Below are 23060 nucleotides of genomic sequence, written 5' to 3' on the forward strand. Positions count from 1 at the left end.
TTTCAGAAAATTGCACAGTAGGCACGCAACAGACCACGCACAGAAACATGGCCGAGAGGAGCTACCCCACGCCGAAGGTCAGGGCGTTGGCCGAGAGGAGCTGTCCCATGTCCAAGAGGCGGTGGCTGCGCCGGCACAGGAGGGCCGAGAGGAGCTACTCCACGTTCAAGGTCAGGAGGGGCGGCCTTGAGGAGATACCCCTCATCCAAGGTAAGGTACAGCAGCTGCACTTTGCTGGAGCAGTTGTGAAGAGATTTTCCACGACCAAGGTAAGAGAAAACCAAATAAGACGGTAGGTTTCGAGAGGGGGCATCAGAGGGCAGACACACTGAAATCATAATCACAAAAAAACGAGTTGATCTGATCATATGGACCACAGTCCTGTCTAACTCAATGAAACTAAGCCATGCCGTGTGGGGCCACCCAAGACGGACGGGTCATGGTGGAGAGGTCTGACAGAATGTGCTCCACTGGAGAAGGGAATGGCAAACCACTTCAGTATACTTGCCTTGAGAACCCCCTGAACAGTATCAAAAGGCAAAATGATAGGATACTGAATGAGGAATTCCCCAGGTCGGTAGGTGCCCAGTATGCTACTGGAGATCAGTGGAGAAATAACTCCAGAAAGAATGAAGGGATTGAGCCAAAGCGAAACAAATACCCAGTTGTGGATGTGACTGGTGATAGAAGTAAGGTCCGATGCTGTAAAGAGCAATATTGCATAGGAACCTGGAATGTTAGGTCCATGAATCAAGGCAAATTGGAAGTGGTCAAACAGGAGATGAAAAGAGAGAACGTCGACATTCTAGGAATCAGTGAACTAATATGGACTGGAATGGGTGAATTTAAATCAGATGACTATTATATCTACTACTGTGGGCAGGAATCCCTTAGAAGAAATGGAGTAGCCATCATGGTCAACAAAAGAGTCTGAAATGCAGTACTTGGATGCAATCTCAAAAACGACAGAATGATTTCTGTTCGTTTCCAAGGCAAACCATTCAATATTACAGTAATCCAAGTCTATGCCCCAACCAGTAATGCTGAAGAAGCCGAAGTTGAATGGTTCTATGAAGACCTACAAGACCTTTTAGAACTAACACCCAAAAAAGATGTCCTTTTCATTATAGGGGACTGGAATGCAAAAGTAGGAAGTCAAGAAACACCTGGAGTAACAGGCAAATGTGGCCTTGGAGCATGGAATGAAGCAGGGCAAAGGCTAATGAGTTTTGCCAAGAGAACGCACTGATCATAGCAAATACCCTCTTCCAACAACACAAGAGAAGACTCTACACATGGACATCACCAGATGGTCAACACCGATATCAGATTGATTATATTCTTCACAGCCAAAGATGGAGAAGCTCTATACAGTTAGCAAAAACAAGACCAGGAGCTGACTGTGGCTCAGATCATGAACTCCTTATTGCCAAATTCAGACTTAAACTGAAGAAAGTAGGGAAAACCACTAGACCTTTCAAATATGACCTAAATCGAATCCCTTATGATTACACAGTGGAAGTAAGAAATAGATTTAAAGGTCTAGACCTGATAGATAGAGTGCCTGATGAACTCTGGACGGAGGTTCGTGACACTGTACAGGAGACAGGAACCAAGACCATCCCCATGGAAAAGAAATGCAAAAAAGCAAAATGGCTGTCTGAGGAGGCCTTACAAATAGCTGTGAAAAGAAGAGAAGCGAAAAGCAAAGGAGGAAAGGAAAGATATAAGCATCTGAATGCAGAGTTCCAAAGAACAGCAAGGAGAGATAAGAAAGCCTTCCTCAGCGATCAATGCAAAGAAATAGAGGAAAACAACAGTATAGGAAAAATAAGAGATCTCTTCAAGAAAATTAAAGATATCAAGGGAACATTTCATGCAAAGACGAGCTCGATAAAGGACAGAAATGGTATGGACCTAACAGAAGCAGAAGATATTAAGAAGAGGTGGCAAGAATACACAGAAGAACTGTACAAAAAAGATCTTCATGACCAAGATAATCACGATGGCGTGATCACTCACCTGGAGCCAGACATCTTGGAATGTGAAGTCAAGTGGGCCTTAGAGAGCATCACTACAAACAAAGCTAGTGGAGGTGATGGAATTCCAATTGAGCTATTTCAAATCCTGAAAGATGATGCTGTGAACATGCTGCACTCAATATGCCAGCAAATTTGGAAAACTCAGCAACGGCCACAGGACTGGAAAAGGTCAGTCTTCATTTCAATCCCAAAGAAAGGCAATGCCAAAGAATGCTCAAACTACCTCACAATTGCACTCATCTCACACGCTAGTAAAGTCATGCTCAAAATTCTCCAAGCCAGGCTTCAGCAATATGTGAACCGTGAACTTCCAGATGTTCAAGCAGGATTTAGAAAAGGCAGAGGAACCAGAGATCAAATTGCCAACATCCGCTGGATCATGGAGAAAGCAAGAGAGTTCCAGAAAAACATCTATTTCTGCTTCATTGACTATGCCAAAGCCTTTGACTGTATCGATCACAATAAACTGTGGAACATTCTGAAAGAGATGGGAATACCAGACCACCTGACCTGCCTCTTGAGAAACCTGTATGCAGGTCAGGAAGCAACAGTTAGAACTGGACATGGAACAACAGACTGGTTCCAAATAGGAAAAGGAGTACGTCAAGGCTGTATATTGTCACCCTATTTATTTAACTTCTATGCAGAGTACATCATGAGGAACGCTGGGCTGGAAGAAGCACAAGCTGGAATCAAGACTACCGGGAAAAATATCAATAATCTCAGATATGCAGATGACACCACCCATACGGCAGAAAGTGAAGAGGAACTCAAAGGCCTCTTGATGAGGGTGAAAGAGGAAAGTGAAAAGTTTGACTTGAAGCTCAACATTCAGAAAACGAAGATCATGGCATCTGGTCCCATCACTTCATGGGAAATAGATAGGGAAAGTGGAAACAGTGTCAGACTTTATTTTGGGGGGCTCCAAAATCACTGCAGATGCTGACTGCAGCCATGAAATTAAAAGACGCTTACTCCTTGGAAGGAAAGTTATGACCAGCCTAGATAGCATATTAAAAAGCAGAGACATTACTTTGCCAACAAATGTCCGTCTAGTCAAGGCTATGGTTTTTCCCGTGGTCATGTATGGATGTGAGAGTTGGACTATAAAGAAAGCTGGGTGTCGAAGAATTAATGGTTTTGAACTATGGTGTTGTAGAAGACTCTTGAGAGTCCCTTGGACTGCAAGGAGATCCAACCAGTCCATTCTAGAGGAGATCAATCCTGGGTGTTCATTGGAAGGACTGATCCTAAAGCTGAAACTGCAATACTTTGGCCACCTCATGCGACGAGTTGACTCACTGGAAAAGAGTCTGATGCTAGGAGGGATTGGGGGTGGGAGGAGACGGGGACGACAGAGAATGAGGTGGCTGGATGGCATCACCGACTCGATGGACATGAGTTTGAGTGAACTCCGGGAGTTGGTGATGGACAGGGAGGACTGGCGTGCTGTGATTCATGGGTTCGCAAAGAGTCGGACACGACTGAGCGACTGAACTGAACTGAAGGAAAACTTCCAAACTAATTATGTGAGACCACCACTACCCTGATATCAAAACCAAAGAAACCACAACAAAAAAAATTACAAGCCAATATCACTGATGAAAAGGTAAAGTATGAAAAGACAATGAGATACGACACTGAAAGATGAACTTCCCAGGTTGGAAGGTGCCCCATATGCTACTGGAGATCAGTAGAGAAATAACTCCAAAAAGAATGAAGAGACAGAGCCAAAGCAAAAACAATGCCCAGTCATTGATGTGACTGGTGATGGAAGTAAAGTCTGATGCTGTAAACAACAATACTGCATAGGAACCTGGAATGTTAGGTCTATGAATCAAGGTAAATTGGAAGTGGTCAAACGGGAGATAACAAGAGTGAACATCGACATTTTATGAATCAGTAAACTAAAATGGACTGGAATGGGTGAATTTAACTCAGCTGACCATTATATCTACTGCTGTGGGCAAGAATCCCTTAGAAAAAATGGAGTAGCCCTCATAGTCAGCAAGAGTCCAAAAGGCAGTTCTTGCATGCAGTCTCAAAAACAGAATGATCTCTGTTTATTTCCAAGGCAAACCATTCAATATCACAGTAATCAAAGTCTATGCCCCAAACAAGTAATGCTGAAGAAGCTGAATGGTTCTATGAAGACCTACAAGACCTACAATTAACACTGATAAAAGATGTCCTTTTCATTATATACAACAGGAATGCAAAAGTAGGAATCAAGAGCTACCTGGAGTAACAGGCAAATTTGACCTTCGAGTATAAAATGAAGCAGGGCAAAGGCTAACAGAGTTTTGACAAGAGAACGCACTGGTCATAGCAAACACCCTCTTCCAACAACACAAGAGAATACTCTACACATGGACATCAGCAGATGGTCAACACCGAAATCAGATTGATTATATTCTTTGCAGCCAAAGATGGAGAAGCTTTATACAATCAGCAAAAACAAGACCAGGAGCTGAGTGTGGTTCAGAACATGAACTCATTATTGCCAAATTCAAATGTAAATTGAAGAAAGTAGGGAAAACCACTAGATCATTCAGATATGACCTAAATCAAATTCTTTACACTTATATAGTAGAAGTGACAAATAGATTCAAGGGATTAGATCTGATAAGAGTCCCTGAAGCAGTATGGACAGAGACTGGTGACACTACACAGGAAGCAGTGATCAAGACCATCCTCAAGAAAAACAAACGCCAAAAGGCAAAATGTTTGCCCGAGGAGGCCTTATAAATAGCTGAGAAAAGAAGAGAAGCAAAAGGCAAAGGAGAAAAGGAAAGATATACCCCATTTGAATGCAGAGTTCCAAAGAATAGCAAGGAGAGATAAGAAAGCTTTCCTCAGTGATCAGTGCAAAGAAAGGGAGGAAAACAATAGAATGGGAAAGACCAGGTATCTTTTCAAGAAAACTAGGGATACCAAGGGAACATTTCATGAAAGAAGGGCACAATATAGGACAGAAATGGTATGGATCTAACAGAAGCAGAAGATATTAAGGCAACAATACACAGAAGAAGTATACAAAAAAGATCTTCATGACCCAGATGACCACAATGGTGTAATCACCTACCTAGAGCCAGACATCCTGGAATGAGAAGTCAAGTGGGCCTTAGGAAGCATCACCATGGACAAAGCTAGTGGAGGTGATGGAATTCCAGAAGAGCTATTTCAAATCCTAAAAGATGATGCTGTGAAAGTGCTGCACTCAATATGCCAGTAAATTTAGAAAACTCAGCAGTGGCCACAGGACTGGAAAAAGGCAGTTTTTATTCCAATCCCAAAGAAAGGCAATGCCAAAGAATGTTTAAACTACCGCACAATTGCACTCATCTCACACACTAGCAAAGTAATGCTCAAAATTCTCTAAGCCAGGCTTCAACAGTACATGAACCGAGAACTGGCAGATATTCAAGCTGGATCTAGAAAAGACAGAGGAACCAGAGATCAAATTGCGAACATCCACTGGATCATTAAAAGAAAGAGAGTTCCAGAAAAATATCTACTTCTGCTTTATTGCCTATGCCAAAGACTTTGACTGTGTGGATTACAACAAACTGTGGAAAATTCTTCAAGAGATGGGAATACCAGTCTACCTTACCTGTCTCCTGAAATATCCGTATGCAGGTCAAGAAGCAACAGCTGGAACTGGACATGGAACAACAGGCTGGTTCCAAATTGGGAAAGGAGTATGTGAAGGCTGTGTACTGTCACCCTGCTTATTTAACTTATATGCAGAGTACATCATGTGAAATGCCAGGATGGATGAAGCACAAGCTGGAATCAAGATTGCCGGGAGAAATATCAATAACTTCACATATGCAGATGACACCCCCATCTTATGGCAGAAAGCAAAGAGGAACTAAAGAGCCTCTTGATGAAAGTGAAAGAGAGTGAAAAATTTGGCTTAAAACTCAACATTCAAAAAACTAATATCATGGCATCCGGTCCCATCACTTCATGGCGAATAGATGGGGAAACAATGGAAGACTTTATTTTCTTGGGCTCCAAAATCACTGCAGGTGGTGACTGCAGCCATGAAATTAAAAGACGCTTGCTCCTTGGAAGAAAAGCTATGACCAACCTAGACAGCATATTGAAAAGCAGAGACACTACTTTGCCAACAAGTTCTGTCTAGTCAAAGCTTTGGTTTTTCCATTAGTCACATATGGATGTGAGAGTTGGACTATAAAGAAAGCTGAGCGCCAAAGAATTGATGCTTTTGAACTGTGGTGTTGGAGAAGACTCTCGAGAGTCCCTTGGACAGCAAGGAGATCCAACCAGTCAATCCTAAAGGAAATCAGTCCTGAATATTCACTGGAAGGACTGATGTTGAAGCTGAAGTTCCAATACTTGGTCACCTGATGCAAAGAGCAGACTCGTTAGAAAAGATCCTGATGCTGGGAAAGATTGAAGGTAGGAGCAGAAGGAAACGAAAGAGGAAAACATGGTTGGATGGCATCACTGACTCAATGGACATGAGTTTGAGCAAGCGCCAGGAGATGGTGAAGGACAGGGAATCCTGGTATCCTGCAGTCCATGGGGTCACAAAGAGTCTGACACCACTGAGCAACTGAACAATTCCTTTTACTTGCCTAATTCCTCTTGTAAGGACTTTCAATACAGGCATACCTCGGAGTTATTTTAAATTTGGTTCCAGACTATAGCAATACAGTGAATATTAGAATAAAGCAAGTCATATGAATCATTTGGTAACCCAGAGCATATGAAATAAACTTATGTCAAAAATGTACATATCTTAATTTTTTAATTAATTATTTTAATTGGAGGATAATTACTTTACAATATTGTGGTAGTTTTTACCATACATCAACATGAATCAGCCTCGGGTGCACATGTGTTCCCCCATCCTGAACTCCCCCTCACTTCCCTCCCCACCCCATCATTCTGCATTGTCCCCGAGCACTGGCTTTGAGTGCCCTGCCCATGCATCAAACTTGCACTGGTCATCTATTTTACATATGATTACATGCATGTTTCAGTGCTATTCTCTCAAATCATACCATACTTGCCTTCTTCCTCATATCCAAAAGTCTGTTCTTTATATGTGTCTCACTTGCTGTCTTGCATATAGGATTGTCATTATCATCTTTTAATTTCCATATATATGCACTAATATACTGTAGCGGTTTTTCTCTGACTTACTTCACTCTGTAACAGGCTCCAGTTTCATCCACCTCATTAGAACTGACTCAAATGTGTTCTTTTTTACAGCTGAGTAATATTCCATTGTGTATATTTACCACAACTTCCTTATCCCTTTATCTGCTGATGGACATCTAGGTTGCTTCGATGTCCCAGCTATTGTAAACAGTGTTGCAATGAACACTGGGGTACATGTGTCTCTTTCAATTCTGGTTTCCTCAGTGTGTTTACCCAGCAGTGGGACTGCTGGGTCCTAGAGCAGTTCTATTTTCAGTTCTGGTACAGCCACTATGGAGATCAGTGTGGATATTCCTTACATACCTTAATTTTAAAAATACTTTATTGTTAAAAACGCTAACCATCAACTGAGCCTTCAGGAAGTCATAATCCTTTTGCCAATAGAGGGTCTTGCCTCCATGTTGATGGTTGCTAACTGATCAAGATGGTAGTTGCTGAAGTTTGGGGTGGCTGTGGCAATTTATTAAAACAGGACAGTAGTGAAGTTTGCCTCACTAATTGACTTTTCCTTTCATTTGAACACTTGGAGGCCATTGTAGAGTTATTAACTCAATACTATATGTTTCAAGGAACAGGGAGGCCAAGGGAAAGGAGACAGGGAAACAGCTGGTCAGTGGAACAGTCAGAACATACACAACCACAATTAAGTTCATTGTCTTATATGCACATGATTCGTGGCATCCTCCAAAATTGTAATAGTAACATCAGAGATCACTGATTACAGTTTACCATGATAAATATAATAATGAAAAAGTTTGAAATATTGTGAGAATAAACAAAATGTGACTCATGTGACACCAAGACATGAAGTGAGCAAATGCTATTAGAAAAAAATGGCACCAAGAGACTTGCTTGAAATATCATTGACACAAACTTTCAATTTGTAAAAATCACAATGTCTATGAAGCACAATGAAGGAAAGTGCAGTAAAACAAGGTACACCTATACTATGCTGGAAAAAAATAGTGAGACTTGGCATCCTTACCTTGTTTCTGATCTTAGAAGAAAAGTTTTCAACTTGTCACTGTTGAGTACGATGTTAGCTAGTCTTATCATATATGGCCTTTATTATGTTGAGGTACCTTCCCTCTAAATCTACTTTGTTATTTTTTTAATCATAAATGGATGCTGAATTTTGTCAAGTGCTTTTTCTCCATCTATTTAGATGATCATATGATTTCTATCTTTCATTTTGTTAAAGTAGTGTATCACACTGACTAATCTGTTTGAGAATGGACCATCCTTGTGTCCCCAGAATAAATCCTACTATGATCCTTTAAATTTAAGTGTTGGATTCAGTTTGCTAATATTCTGCTGAGAATTTTTGTGTCTATGTTCATCAGGGATATTGGCTTCTAATCTTTTTCTTGTGGCATTCTTATCTGGTTTTGATATCAGGGTCATGCTGGCCTTGCAAAATCAGCTTGAAAAAGTCCCATCCTCTTCTATTTTTTAGAAGAATTTGACAGAGACTGGCATTAATTCTTCTGTTAATGAAATGAAGCCATCTTCTTTGAATGACCAGTGAAGCCTCTGGCCCTGGACTTTCATTTGTTGGGAGGTTTTCGATTACTAAGTCAATCTCCTCGCTAGTAATAGGTCTGTTTAGATTTTCTCTTTCATCAGTCTTAGTAGGCTGTATTTTTCTAGGAATGTATCCATTTCTTTCAGGTTGTCCAATTTATTGGAGTGTAATTGGTCCATAGTAATGACCCTTTGTGTTTCTGTGGCAACAGTTGTAACATCTCATCTTTCATTTGTTTTTATCAGACCTCTTTCTCCCTTTTTCTGTTGGTGAGTCTAGAAAAGGTTTGTTCATTTTATTTATCTTTTCAAAGAATAAGCTCTTAGTTTCACTGAGCTTTTCTACTTCTTTTTATTCTCAATTTATTTCTGCTCTATTTTTTGTTATTTCCTTCCTTCTACTAACTTTAGGCTTTGGTCTTCCTTTTTCTAGGGGCTCCAGCTTTCTTTAAGTTTCCATTTGCATGGAATATCTTTGTTTATCCCCTTATTTTTGGTCTCTGTGTGCCCTTATATTTATAGCGAGTCTCCTGTAGGCAACATATAGAAGGGTCTTAACATTGAAAGCAATTATTGATAGATGTGTGTGTATTGCCATTTTCTTAATTGTTTTCTGTATGTTTTAGTAGTTTCTCTCTGTTTCTTTCTTGCTCTCTTCCTTTGTGTTGGATGCCTTTCTTTAGTGGTAAGCTTATATCCCTTTCTCCTTCTCTTCCATATATTTACTACAGGTTTTTGCTTTATGGTTGTGTGTGCTTAATCACTCAGTCATGTCTGACTCTGTGCGACCCCATGGACTGTAGCCCACCCGGGTCCTCTGTCCATGGGGATTCTCCAGGCAAGAACACTGGAGTGGGTTGTCATGCCCTCCTCCAGGGGATCTTCCTGACCCAGGGATTGAACCCAGGTCTCCTGTATTGCAGGCAGATTCTTTACCATCTGAGCCACCAGGGAAGCTTTTTGCTTTACAGTTACCATAAAGTTTACATATAACAACTTATATCTCTAAAAGTCTATTTTAACTTGATAATAATTTAAGTTTGATCCCATTTTAAAGCTCAACATTATTACTCTCCCCTTACCATGTTTTATGTTTTCCATGTCACATTTATCTTTCACCTTGTACAGATAATTGTTGTAATCATAGTTATTTTTACTCCTTTGTTTTACAAGAGAAAAACATCTTGTTTTTTTTAACCTTCATACTAACTTTCAGTTCAGTTCAGTCGCTCAGTCCCATGGACTGCAGCATGTCAGGCTTCTCTGTCCATCACCAACTCCTGGAGCTTGCTCAAACTCATGTCCATCAAGTCGGTGATGCCATCCAACCATCTCATCCTGTCATCCCCTTCTCCTCCTGCCTTCAATCTTTCCTAGCATCAGGGTCTTTTCCAATGAGTCAGTTATTTGTATCAGGTGGCCCAAGTACTGGAGCTTCATGCTAGCTTTGTAAGTGATTAAACCACTACTTTTACTATATATTTACCTTTCCAGTGAGATTTAGTCTTTCATATGTGTTACTAAATAACACCCTTTCTTTTCAGGTTAAACAAGTCCCTTTAACATTTCCTATAAGGTTAGTTTAGTGGTGATGAACTCCTTTACCTTTTGTTTGCCTAGAAAACTCTCTCTTTCCCTTCTGAATAAATAACTTTGCCAGGTAGTATTTTTGGTTGGAAGTTTTTTTCTTTCAGTATTTTGAATACATTGTACCACTCCCTTCTGGCCTTCAAAGTTTCTGCTGTAAAATCTGTCTTTGGGGGATTCCCTTCTGTGTAACAACATGTTTTTCTCTTGCTGCTTTTAATATTCTTTGTCTCTAATTTTGACATTTTAATTGTGTCTTGGTGTGGGTCTCTTTGGGTTCCTCTTATTTAGAACTCTCTGGGCTTCCTGGATATGGATGTCTGTTTCCTTCCCCAGGTCAGGGAAATTTTCAGCCATTATTTAAAAAGCAAACCAGGATCAAGTAAAAAGTTTCACAACACTGAAAGCAAATATGTAAAGTCACAAGGATAAGGTGAAAAGACCAATTAAGATAGTATAAGAAAAACAAATGGTTAGGACGTTGGCCGAGAGGAGCTGTCCCACGTCCAAGAGGCGTGGGCACAGGAGGGCCGAGAGGAGCTACTCCACATTCAAGATCAAGAGGGGCGGCCTTGAGGAGTTACCCCTCATCCAAGGTAAGGTACAGCAGCTGCACTTTGCTGGAGCAGCTGTGTAGAGGTACTCCACGACGAAGGTAAGTGAAACCCAAATAAGAGGGTAGGTATTGGGAGGGGGGCATTAGAGGGCAGACACATTGAAATCATAATCACAAAAAACTAGTTGATCTGATCATATGGACCACAGTCCTGTCTAACTCAATGAAGCTAAGCCATGCTGTGTGGGGCCACCCAAGACGGACGGGTCATGGTGGAGAGGTCTGACAGAATGTGGTCCACTGGAGAAGGGAATGGCAAACCACTTCAGTATACTTGCCTTAAGAACCCCCTGAACAGTATCAAAAGGCAAAATGATAGGATACTGAATGAGGAATTCCCCAGGTCGGTAGGTGCCCAGTATGCTACTGGAGCTCAGTGGAGAAATAACTCCAGAAAGAATGAAGGGATGGAGCCAAAGCGAAACAAATACCCAGTTGTGGATGTGACTGATACTAGAAGCAAGATCCGATGCTGTAAAGAGCAATATTGCATAGGAACCTGGAATGTTAGGTCCATGAATCAAGGCAAATTGGAAGTGGTCAAACAGGAGATGGCAAGAGTGAACAGACATTCTAGGAATCAGTGAACTAAAATGGACTGGAATGGGTGAATTTAAATCAGATGACCATTATATCTACTACTGTGGGCAGGAATCCCTTAGAAGAAATGGAGTAGCTATCATGGTCAACAAAAGAGTCCGAAATGCAGTACTTGGATGCAATCTTAAAAACGACAGAATGATTTCTGTTCGTTTCCAAGGCAAACCATTCAATATTACAGTAATCCAAGTCTATGCCCCAACTAGTAATGCTGAAGAAGCCGAACTTGAACAGTTCTATGAAGACCAACAAGACCTTTTACAACTAACACCCAAAAAAGATGTCCTTTTCATTATAGGGGACTGGAATGCAAAAGTAGGAAGTCAAGAAACACCTGGAGTAACAGGCAAATTTGGCCTTGGAGCACGGAATGAAGCAGGGCAAAGGCTAATAGAGTTTTGCCAAGAGAACGTACTGGTCATAGCAAACACCCTCTTCCAACAACACAAGAGAAGACTCTACTCATGGACATCACCAGATGGTCAACACCAAAATCAGATTGATGATATTCTTTGCAGCCAAAGATGGAGAAGCTCTATACAGTTAGCAAAAACAAGACCAGGAGCTGACTGTGGCTCAGATCATGAACTCCTTATTGCCAAATTCAGACTTAAATTGAAGAAAGTAGGGAAAACCATTAGACCATTCAGATATGACCTAAATAAAATCCCTTATGATTACACAGTGGAAGTAAGAAATAGATTTAAGGGTCTAGATCTGATAGATAGAGTGCCTGATGAACTCTGGACGGAGGTTCGTGACATTGTACAGGAGACAGGGACCAAGAACATCCCCATGGAAAAGAAATGCAAAAAAGCAAAATGGCTGTCTGAGGAGGCCTTACAAATAGCTGTGAAAAGAAGAGAAGCGAAAAGCAAAGGAGGAAAGGAAAGATAAAAGCATCTGAATGCAGAGTTCCAAAGAATAGCAAGGAGAGATAAGAAAGCCTTCCTCAGCGATCAATGCAAAGAAATAGAGGAAAACAACAGAATAGAAAAAATAAGAGATCTTTTCAAGAAAATTAGAGATATCAAGGGAACATTTCATGCAAAGATGGGCTCGATAAAGGACAGAAATGGTATGGACCTAACAGAAGCAGAAGATATTAAGAAGAGGTGGCAAGAATACACAGAAGAACTGTACAAAAAAGATCTTCATGACGAAGATAGTCACAATGGCGTGATCACTCACCTGGAATCAGGCATCTTGGAATGTGAAGTGAACTGGGCTTTAGAGAGCATCACGACGAACAAAGCTAGTGGAGGTGATGGAATTCCAATTGAGCTATTTCAAATCCTGAAAGATGATGCTGTGAACGTGCTGCACTCAATATGCCAGCAAATTTGGAAAACTCAGCAACGGCCACAGGACTGGAAAAGGTCAGTCTTCATTCCAATCCCAAAGAAAGGCAATGCCAAAGAATGCTCAAACTACCACACAATTGCACTCACCTGACATGCTAATAAAATCAAGCTCAAAATTCTCCAAGCCAGGCTTCAGCAATATGTGAATCGTGAACTTCCAGGTGTTCAAGCAGGTTTTAGAAAAGGCAGAGGCACCAGAGATCAAATTGCCAACATCCACTGGATTATGGAGAAAGCAAGAGAGTTCCAGAAGATCTATTTCTGCTTCATTGACTATGCCAAGGCCTTTGACTGTGTGGATCACAATAAACTGTTGAACATTCTGAAAGAGATGGGAATACCAGACCACCTAACCTGCCACTTGAGAAACCTGTATGCAGGTCAGGAAGCAACAGTTAGAACTGGCCATGGAACAACAGACTGGTTCCAAATAGGAAAAGGAGTACGTCAAGGTTGTATATTGTCACCCTGCTTATTTAACTTATATGCACAGTACATCATGAGGAACGCTGGGCTGGCAGAAGCACAAGCTGGAATCAAGATTGCCGGGAGAAATATCAATAACCTCAGATATGCAGATGACACCACCCTTATGGCAGGAAGTGAAGAGGAACTCAAAGGCCTCTTGATGAAAGTGAAAGAGGAGAGTGAAAAGGTTGGCTTGAAGCTCAACATTCAGAAAACGAAGATCATGGCACCTGGTCCCATCACTTCTTGGGAAATAGATGGAAAAACAGTGGAAACAGTGTCAGACTTTATTTTTTTGGGCTCCAAAATCACTGCAGATGCTGATTGCAGCCATGAAATTAAAAGACGCTTGCTCCTTGGAATGAAAGTTATGACCAGCCTAGATAGCATATTAAAAAGCAGAGACATTACTTTGCCAACCAAGGTCCATCTAGTCAAGGCTATGGTTTTTCCTGTGGTCATATATGGATGTGAGAGTTGGACTGTGAAGAAAGCTGATCGCTGAAGAATTGATGCTTTTGAACTGTGGTGCTGGAGAAGACTCTTGAGAGTCCCTTGGACTGCAAGGAGATCCAACCAGTCCATTCTAGAGGAGATCAATCCTGGGTGTTTATTGGAAGGACTTATGCTAAAGCTGAAACGGCAATACTTTGGCCACCTCATGCGACGAGTTGACTCACTGGAAAAGACTCTGATGCTGGGAGCGATTGGGGGTAGGAGGAGACGGGGACGACAGAGAATGAGGTGACTGGATGGCATCACCGACTCGATGGACATGAGTTTGAGTGAACTCCGGGAGTTGGTATGGACAGGGAGGCCTGGCGTGCTGGGTTTATGGGGTCGCTAAGAGCCGGACATGACTGAGCGACTGAACTGAACTGAACTGAATGCAAATTAAAAGATATTAGTCACAGAATCTGTTTCTAAAAAGGCAAATTTTAAACCAAAACCAGATATTTCAATATTATTTTTTAAAGCACGAGATAATGATGTTTTAAATATCCAGGAAGTAAAACAAAATCAATTTAACACGACAAACACAATTTAACTGAAGAACTGTTTCATTATTTCAATATGGGAAAGCAAATTAGCAACAAAAACAACAATGAAAAAGTTCAATATATCTAAACAAAACAATCAATAGAACATAATCATCAGTTTCATCGTAATAACCAGGTGGAAAATTTTGGGGAAGTGTTTTTCACAAAAATTTATCGTATGCTCAGACTTAAAAAGTCTCAATAAATATGAAATGGCAGGATTCTTACATAGCAAAAAATATAAGTAGGATAAAAGAATACAAACCACATGGAAATTGTGAAATACATTTTTCTTTAATGACAACTAAATCAAGAAAGTGACTATTTAAAATTCTAATATGAATCAAAATATATCCATAGCTCTACATGTCTCTCTTTGGAAAAGAATGATTTAAAAAAAGTAATAAAACTAAAGTGTCCACCCGCACCCTACTGTCAGGGCAGAAATTAGACACTGAAGAGACCAGGAAACAGAAGTTAAAACAGAGGGAACCACCTTAGAAATGACAGATAGAGTAGTCTAGAAGCTACTCCAAGAATAAGACCAAAAACCAGAGGCAAGAGGCTTAAGCCCGAATCCTGAGAACACCGGAGAACTCCTGACTCCAGGGAACATAAATCGATAGGAGCTCATCAAACACCTCCATATCTACACTAAAACCAAGCACCACCCAAGGGTCAACAAGTTCCAGAGCAAGACATACCACGCAAATTCTCCAGCAACACAGGAAAATAGCCCTGAGCTTCAATATACAGGCTGCTCAAAGTCACTCCAAACCCACTGACAACTCATAACATTACTGGACACTTCATTGCACTCCAGAGAGAAGAAATCCAGCTCCACCCACCAGAACACTGACACAAGCTTCCCTAACCAGGGAACCTTGACAAGTCACCCGTCCAACCCCACACACAGCGAGGAAACTACATAATAAAGAGAACTCCACAAACTGCCAGAAGAGGGAAAGGCCACCCCAAGCAAAGCAATATAAGCAAGATGAAGAGGCAGAGAAATACCCAGCAAGTAAAGGAACAAGATAAATGCCCACCAACACAAACAAAAGAGGAAGATATAGGGAATCTACCTGATAAAGAATTTCGAATTTTGGTGATGAAAATGATTCAACACCTTGAAAGCAAAATGGAGTAGCAAATAAATAACCTGGAGAAAAAGATTGAGAAGATGGAAGAAAGGTTTAATAAGGACTTAGAGGAAATAAAAAAGAGTCAATATACAATGAATAATGCAATAGATGAGATCAGAAACACTCTGGAGGGAACAAACAGTAGAATAACAGAGGCAGAAGACAGGATAAGCGAGCTAGAAGATAGAATTGTAGAAACAAATGAAACAGAGAGGAAAAAAGAAAAAAGAATTAAAAGAAATGAGGACAATATTAGAGACCTCTGGGACAATGTTAAACATTCCAACATTCGAATCACAGGAGTCCCAGAAGAAGAAGACAAAAAGACAGACCATGAGAGAATACTTGAGGAGATAATAGTTGAAAACTTCCATAAAATGGGGAAAGAAATAATCACCCAAGTCCAAGAAAGCCAGAGAGTCCCCAACAGGATAAACCCAAGGCGAAATACTCTAAGACACATATTAATCAAATTAACAAAGATCAAACACAAAGAACAAATATTAAAAGCAGCAAGGGAAAAGCAGCAAATAACACACAAGGGGACTCCCATAAGGATAATGGCTGATCTTTCAACAGAAACTCTTCAGGCCAGGAGGGAATGGCAAGACATACTTAAAGTGATGAAAGAAAATAACCTACAGCCCAGATTACTGTACCCAGCAAGGATCTCATTCAAATATGAAGGAGAAATCAAAAGCTTTACAGACAAGAAAAAGCTGAGAGAATTCAGCATCAGCAAACCAGCTCTCCAACAAATGCTAAAGGATCTTCTCTAGACAGGAAACACAGAAAGGGTGTATAAACTCGAACCCAAAGCAATAAAGAAAATGGCTACAGGATCGTACTTATCAATAATTACCTTAAACATAAATGGGTTGAATGCCCCAACCAAAAGACAAAGGCTGGCTGAATAGATACAAAAACAAGACCCCCATATATGTTGTCTACAAGAGACCCACCTCAAAACGAGGGACACATACAGACTGAAAGTGAAGGGCTGGAAAAAGATATTCCAAGCAAATAGAGACCAAAAGAAAGCAGGAGTAGCAATACTCATATCAGATATAATAGACTTTAAAACAAAGGCTGTGAAAAAAGACTAAGAAGGAAACTACATAATGATCAAAGGATCAATCCAAGAAGAAGATATAACAATTATAAATATTTATGCACCCAACATAGCACCGCAATATGTAAGACAATTACTAACAAGTATGAAAGGGGAAAATAACAACAATGCAATAATAGTAGGAGATTTTAATACCCCACTTACATCTATGAATAGATCAACTAAACAGAAAACTAACAAGGAAACACAAACTTTAAATGATACAATAGATCAGTTAGACCTAATAGATCTCTATAGGACATTTCACCTCAAAACAATGAATTTCACTTTTTTCTCAAGCGCACACGGAACCTTTTCCAGGACAGATCACATCCTGGGCCATAAATCTAGCCTTGGTAAATTCAAAAAAATTGAAATCATTCCAAGCATCTTTTCTGACTACAATGCAGTAAGATTAGATCTCAATTACAGGAGAAAAACTATTAAAAATGCCAACATATGGAGGCTGAACAACACGCTGCTGAATAATGAACAAATCATAGAAGAAATCAAAAGAGAAATCAAAATATGCATAGAAATGAATGAAAATGAAAACACAACAACCCAAAACCTCTGGGACACTGTAAAAACAGTGCTAAGGGGGAAGTTCATAGCAATACAGGCACACCTCAAGAAACAAGAAAAAAGTCAACTAAATAACCTAACTCTACATCTAAAGAAACTAGAAAAGGAAGAAATGAAGAACCCCAGGGTCAGTAGAAGGAAAGAAATCGTAAAAATTAGGGCAGAGATAAATGCAAAAGAAACAAAAGAGACCATAGCAAAAATCAACAAAGCCAAAAGCTGGTTCTTTGAGAAGGTAAATAAAATTGACAAACCACTAGCCAGACTCATCAAGAAACAAAGGGAGAAGAACCAAATCAATAAAATTAGAAATGAAAATGGAGAGATCACAACTGACAACACAGAAATACAAAGGATTATTAGAGAATACTATCAGCAATTATATGGCAATAAAATGAATAACCTGGAAGAAGTGGACAAATTCCTAGAAAAGTACAACTTTCCAAAACTGAACCAGGAAGAACTAGAAAATCTGAACAGACCCATCACAAGCACAGAACTAGAGGCTGTAATCAGAAATCTTCTAGCAAACAAAAGCCCAGGTCCAGACGGCTTAACAGCTGAATTCTACCAAAAATTTAGAGAAGAGCTAACACATATCCTACTCAAACTCTTCCAGAAAATTGCTGAGGAAGGGAAACTTCCAAACTCATTCTATGAGGCCACATCACCCTAATCCCAAAACCTGGTAAAGACCCCACAAAAAAAGAAAACTATAGGCCAATATCACTGATGAACATAGATGCAAAAATCCTTAACAAAATTCTAGCAATCAGAATCCAACAACACATTAAGAAGATCATACATCATGATCAAGTGGGCTTTATCCCAGGAATGCAAGGATTCTTCAATATCCGCAAATCAATCAACGTAATACACCACATTAACAAACTGAAAAATAAAAATCATATGATTATCTCAATAGATGCAGAGAAAGCCTTCGACAAAATTCAACATCCATTTATGATAAAAACCCTCCAGAAAGTGGGAATAGAAGGGACATATCTCAACATAATAAAAGCTATATATGACAAACCCACAGCAAACATTATCCTCAATGGTGAAAAACTGAAAGCATTTCCCCTAACTGAAAGCATTTCCCCTAAAGTCAGGAACAAGACAAGGGTGCCCACTCTCACCACTACTATTCAACATACTTCTGGAAGCTTTGGCTACAGCAATCAGAGCAGAAAAAGACATAAAAGGAATACAAATTGGAAAAGAAGAAGTAAAAACTTTCACTGTTCGCTGATGACATGAACCTCTACACAGAAAACCCTAAAGACTCTACCAGAAAACTACTAGAGCTAATCAATGATAGTAAAGTTGCAGGATATAAAATCAACACACAGAAATCCCTTGCATTCCTATACACTAATAATGAGAAAACAGAAAGAGAAATTAAGGAAACTATTCCATTCACTGTTGCAACGAAAAGAATTAAATACTTAGGAATATATCTACCTAAGGAAGCAAAAGACTTGTACATAGAAAAGTATAAAACACTAGTGAAAGTAATCAAAGAGGACACTAATAGATGGAGAAATATACCATGTTCGTGGGTTGGAAGAATAAATATTGTAAAAATGAGTATACTACCCAAAGTAATTTATACATTCAATGCAATCCCTATCAAGCTACCAAAGATATTTTTCACAGAACTAGAACAAATAATCTCACAATTTGTATGGAAATACAAAAACCTCGAATAGCCAAAGCAATCTTGAGGAAGAAGAATGGAACTGGGGGAATGAACCTGCTGGACTTCAGGCTCTACTACAAAGCCACAGTCATCAAGACAGTATAGTACTGGCATAAAGACAGAAATATAGATCAATGGAACAAAACAGAAAGCCCAGAGATAAATCCATGCACCTATGGACACCTTATCTTTGACAAAGGAGGCAAGAATATAAAATGGAGAAAAGACAGTCTCTTTAACAAGTGGTGCTGGGAAAACTGGTCAGCCACTTGTAAAAGAATGAAACTAGAACACTTCCTAACACCATACACCAAAATAAACTCAAAATGGATTAGAGAGCTAAATGTTAAGACCAGATTCTATAAAACTCCTAGAGGAGAACGTAGGCAAAACACTCTCTGACACAGGATCCTCCAAGACCCACCTCCCAGAATATTGGAAATAAAAGCAAAAATAAACAAATGGGACCTAATTAAAATCAAAAGCTTCTGCACAGCAAAGGAAACTATAAGCAAGGTGAAAAGACAGCCTTCAGAATGGGAGAAAATAATAGCAAATGAAGCAACTGATAAAGGATTAATCTCCAAAATATACAAGCAGCTCCTGCAGCTCAATTCCAGAAAAATAAATGACCCAATCACACAGGCGCTGCGGGCGTGGAGGTGCGGGGCAGCTCGCGGCCCGCGCCCTGCGTGTTTGCGTCTCCGCGGACATGCCCAGCCGGGGTGAGCGGCCCGAGGACGGCGCTGGGCTCGCCCCCGCTGAGAGCTCGGCCCTGCACAAGGAAGAGCTCAGCAGCAAGATTAAAGAACAAAAAGTTGTTGTGGATGAACTTTCTAACCTGAAGAAGAACAGGAAAGTATATAGGCAGCAACAGAACAGCAACATATTCTTTCTTGCAGACCGAACAGAAATGCTTTCTGAAAGCAAAAATATATTGGATGAGCTGAGGAAAGAATATCAAGAAATAGAAAACTCAGAGAAGACCAAAATGAGCTTTTCTGTTGAGCATTTTAGCAAAGATTTGAAAGAGGATTTACTGTGTAATCTTAAACGACGAGGGCCCAATAGTAGTAAACAGTTGTTAAGGTCCAGCGTTAACTACCAGTGTTTATTCTCTGGCCATGTCCTTCACTTAAGAGGTGTGTTGACTGCCCAGCCTGTGGAAGATGAAAGAGGCAATGTATTCTTGTGGAATGGAGAAGTCTTTAGTGGGATCAAGGTTGAAGCTGAAGAGAATGATACTCAAATCATGTTTCATTATCTTTCCTCTTGTAAAAATGAATCTGATATTTTGTCACTCTTCTCAAAAGTACAAGGTCCTTGGTCTTTTATATATTATCAAGCATCTAGCCATTCTTTGTGGTTTGGTAGGGACTTTTTTGGTCGTCGTAGCTTGCTTTGGCATTTTAGTAACTTGGGCGAGAGTTTCTGCCTCTCTTCAGTTGGCGCCCAAGCATTTGGAGTGGCTGATCAGTGGCAGGAAGTTCCAGCATCTGGAATTTTCAGAATTGATCTCAAGTCTGTTTCCATTTCCCAATCTGTCATTTTAAAGTTGTATCCTTGGAAATACAATTCTGGGGGGGATGATATCAGAGAATGTGTTAATAGCCTGACTGAGATTTCAGCAGACTTGCCAGCATTTGTCTTGGTGGCAGTAAATGAAGCCAAACTGTATCTTAAAGAGCCTGTTGTCCCTTTAAATATGGCATTGCCACAAGCCGCATTTGAGTCCCATTGCAGCAGCATTTCCAGGAGTCCACTGACAAGAGAGGCCCTTCAGGTCTTTCTTACTGATGGACACACAAAAGAAGTAGTTCAGCAGTTCATTGGTGTCCTGAGCATCGCAGTCAAGAGACGTGTCTTGTGTTTACCTAGGGATGAAAACCTGGCACCAAGAGAAGTTTTGAAAACTAGTAACAGGAAAGCAAATGTCGCAGTTCTGTTTTCTGGAGGGATTGATTCCATGGTCATCGCAGCCCTTGCTGACCATCATATTCCTTTAGATGAACCAATTGATCTTCTTAATGTGGCTTTCATGACTAAAGAAAAGACCATACCAGTTAATTTTAACAAAAAAGGGAGAAAACAGAAAAATCATTGTGAAATACCCTCTGAAGAATTCTCCAAAAGTGTTGCTGCTGCTGCCAGCCCTGGTGAACAGTTCAATGTACCAGATCGAGTCACAGGAAGAGCGGGACTGAAGGAACTGCAAGCTGCCAGCCCTTCACGGATTTGGAATTTTGTGGAAATTAATGTTTCTCTAGAAGAACTGCAAAGATTAAGAAGAACTCAAATATCGCATTTAATCCAGCCCTTGGATACAGTCCTGGATGATAGCATTGGCTGTGCAGTCTGGTTTGCCTCCCGAGAAGCTGGTTGGTTAGTGACCCAGGATGGAGCACAGCTATATCAGAGCAGTGCAAAGGTAGTTCTTACTGGAATTGGTGCAGATGAGCAGCTTGCAGGTTATTCTCGTCATCGGGTCCGCTTCCTGACGCATGGGCTGGAAGGACTGAATAAGGAAATCGAAATGGAACTGGGTCGAATTTCTTCTAGAAATCTTGGTCGTGATGATAGAGTTATCAGTGATCATGGAAAAGAAGCAAGATTTCCTTTCCTGCATGAAAATGTTGTCTCCTTTCTAAATTCCCTACCAGTCTGGGAAAAGGCAAACTTGACTTTACCCCGTGGAATTGGTGAAAAACTAATTTTGCGTCTTGCAGCAGTGGAACTTGGTCTAACAGCCTCTGCTCTTCTGCCAAAGCGGGCCAAGCAATTTGGATCCAGAATTGCAAAAATGGAAAAGAATAATGAAAAGGCATCTGATAAATGTGGAAGGCTCCAAATCATCTCCTTAGAAAACCTTTCTGTTGAAAACTAGATGTTTCATAGTGTAACAACATTTACTGAATGGTGGTTTTTTTAAAAAAATAAAATACTCTGCTGCCTTAAAAAAAAAAAAAAAAAGGCCAAAGAACTAAACAGACATTTCTCCAAAGAAGACATAAAGATGGCTAACAAACACATGAAAAAATGCTCAACATCCCTCATAATCAGAGAAATGCAAATGAAAACCACAATGAGATACCATTTCACACCAGTCAGAATGGCTACTATCCAAAAGTCTACATGCAATAAATGCTGGAGAGGGTGTGGAGAGAAGGGAACCCTCTTACACTGTTGGTGGGAATGCAAACTAGTACAGCCACTATGGAGAACAGTGTGGAGATTCCTCAAAAAACTGGAAACAGAACTGCCATATGATCCAGCAATCGCACTCCTGGGCATACACCCCGAGGAAACCAGAATTGAAAGAGACACATGTACTCCAATGTTCACTGCAGCACTGTTGATAATAGCCAGGACATGGAAGCAACCTAGATGTCCATCTGCAGACGAATGGATAAGAAAGCTTTGGTACATATACACAATGGAGTATTACTCAGCCATTAAAAAGAATGCATTTGAATCAGTTCTAGTGAGGTGGATGAAACTGGAGCCTATTATACAGAGTGAAGTAAGCCAGGAAGAAAAACACCAATACAGTATACTAACGCATATATATGGAATTTAGAAAGACGGAAATGATAACCCTGTATATGAGACAGCAAAAGAGACACAGATGTACAGAACAGTCTTTGGGACTCTGAGGGAGAGGGTGAGGGTGGGATGATTTGGGAGAATGGTATTGAAACATGTATGTTGTCATATGTGACAAAAAAAAGATGTACAATATAAAAATAAATAAACCACTCTAAAGTGGAGATCATTTTGTCTCTTGTTTGCTTTGTCTTGATGGGTTATATTTCGTACTCCTCACATAATGTGTACTTAGAAAATGGTTTTTAATAAACTATTTAGCTATCATATAGATCATATATAATTTTATGGTTACATATAGTTTCACCTGTGAAGGCATGACCTCCTTTTGAGTGTTTTCATGGAAAAATGCTTTAAAGTTCCAAGCAATATTTACTCATTCAACCATAAAATGCTTATTAAAGATTACTGATCACTGCATTTTAAATAAAACACTTATTAAACATTCCCTATCACTGTTCCTATTTTTCTGTTATC

General features: G+C 40.1%; 1 protein-coding gene and 1 pseudogene across 2 annotated transcripts in view; one reads left to right on the forward strand and one right to left on the reverse strand.

Annotated features, from left to right (window-relative positions):
• Positions 1 to 23060, reverse strand: part of CLCN5 (Cl-/H+ antiporter 5) — a 208693-nt gene that overhangs the window by 120399 nt on the left and 65234 nt on the right. The gene's annotated exons all lie outside the window — the stretch shown is intronic.
• Positions 19609 to 21928, forward strand: LOC129535131 (asparagine synthetase domain-containing protein 1 pseudogene; annotated as a pseudogene).

This window comes from Moschus berezovskii, chromosome X (genome assembly GCF_049115385.1).
Source record: "Moschus berezovskii isolate FMDL1 chromosome X, NW_MosBer_1.0, whole genome shotgun sequence".
Classification (NCBI taxonomy): domain Eukaryota; kingdom Metazoa; phylum Chordata; class Mammalia; order Artiodactyla; family Moschidae; genus Moschus; species Moschus berezovskii.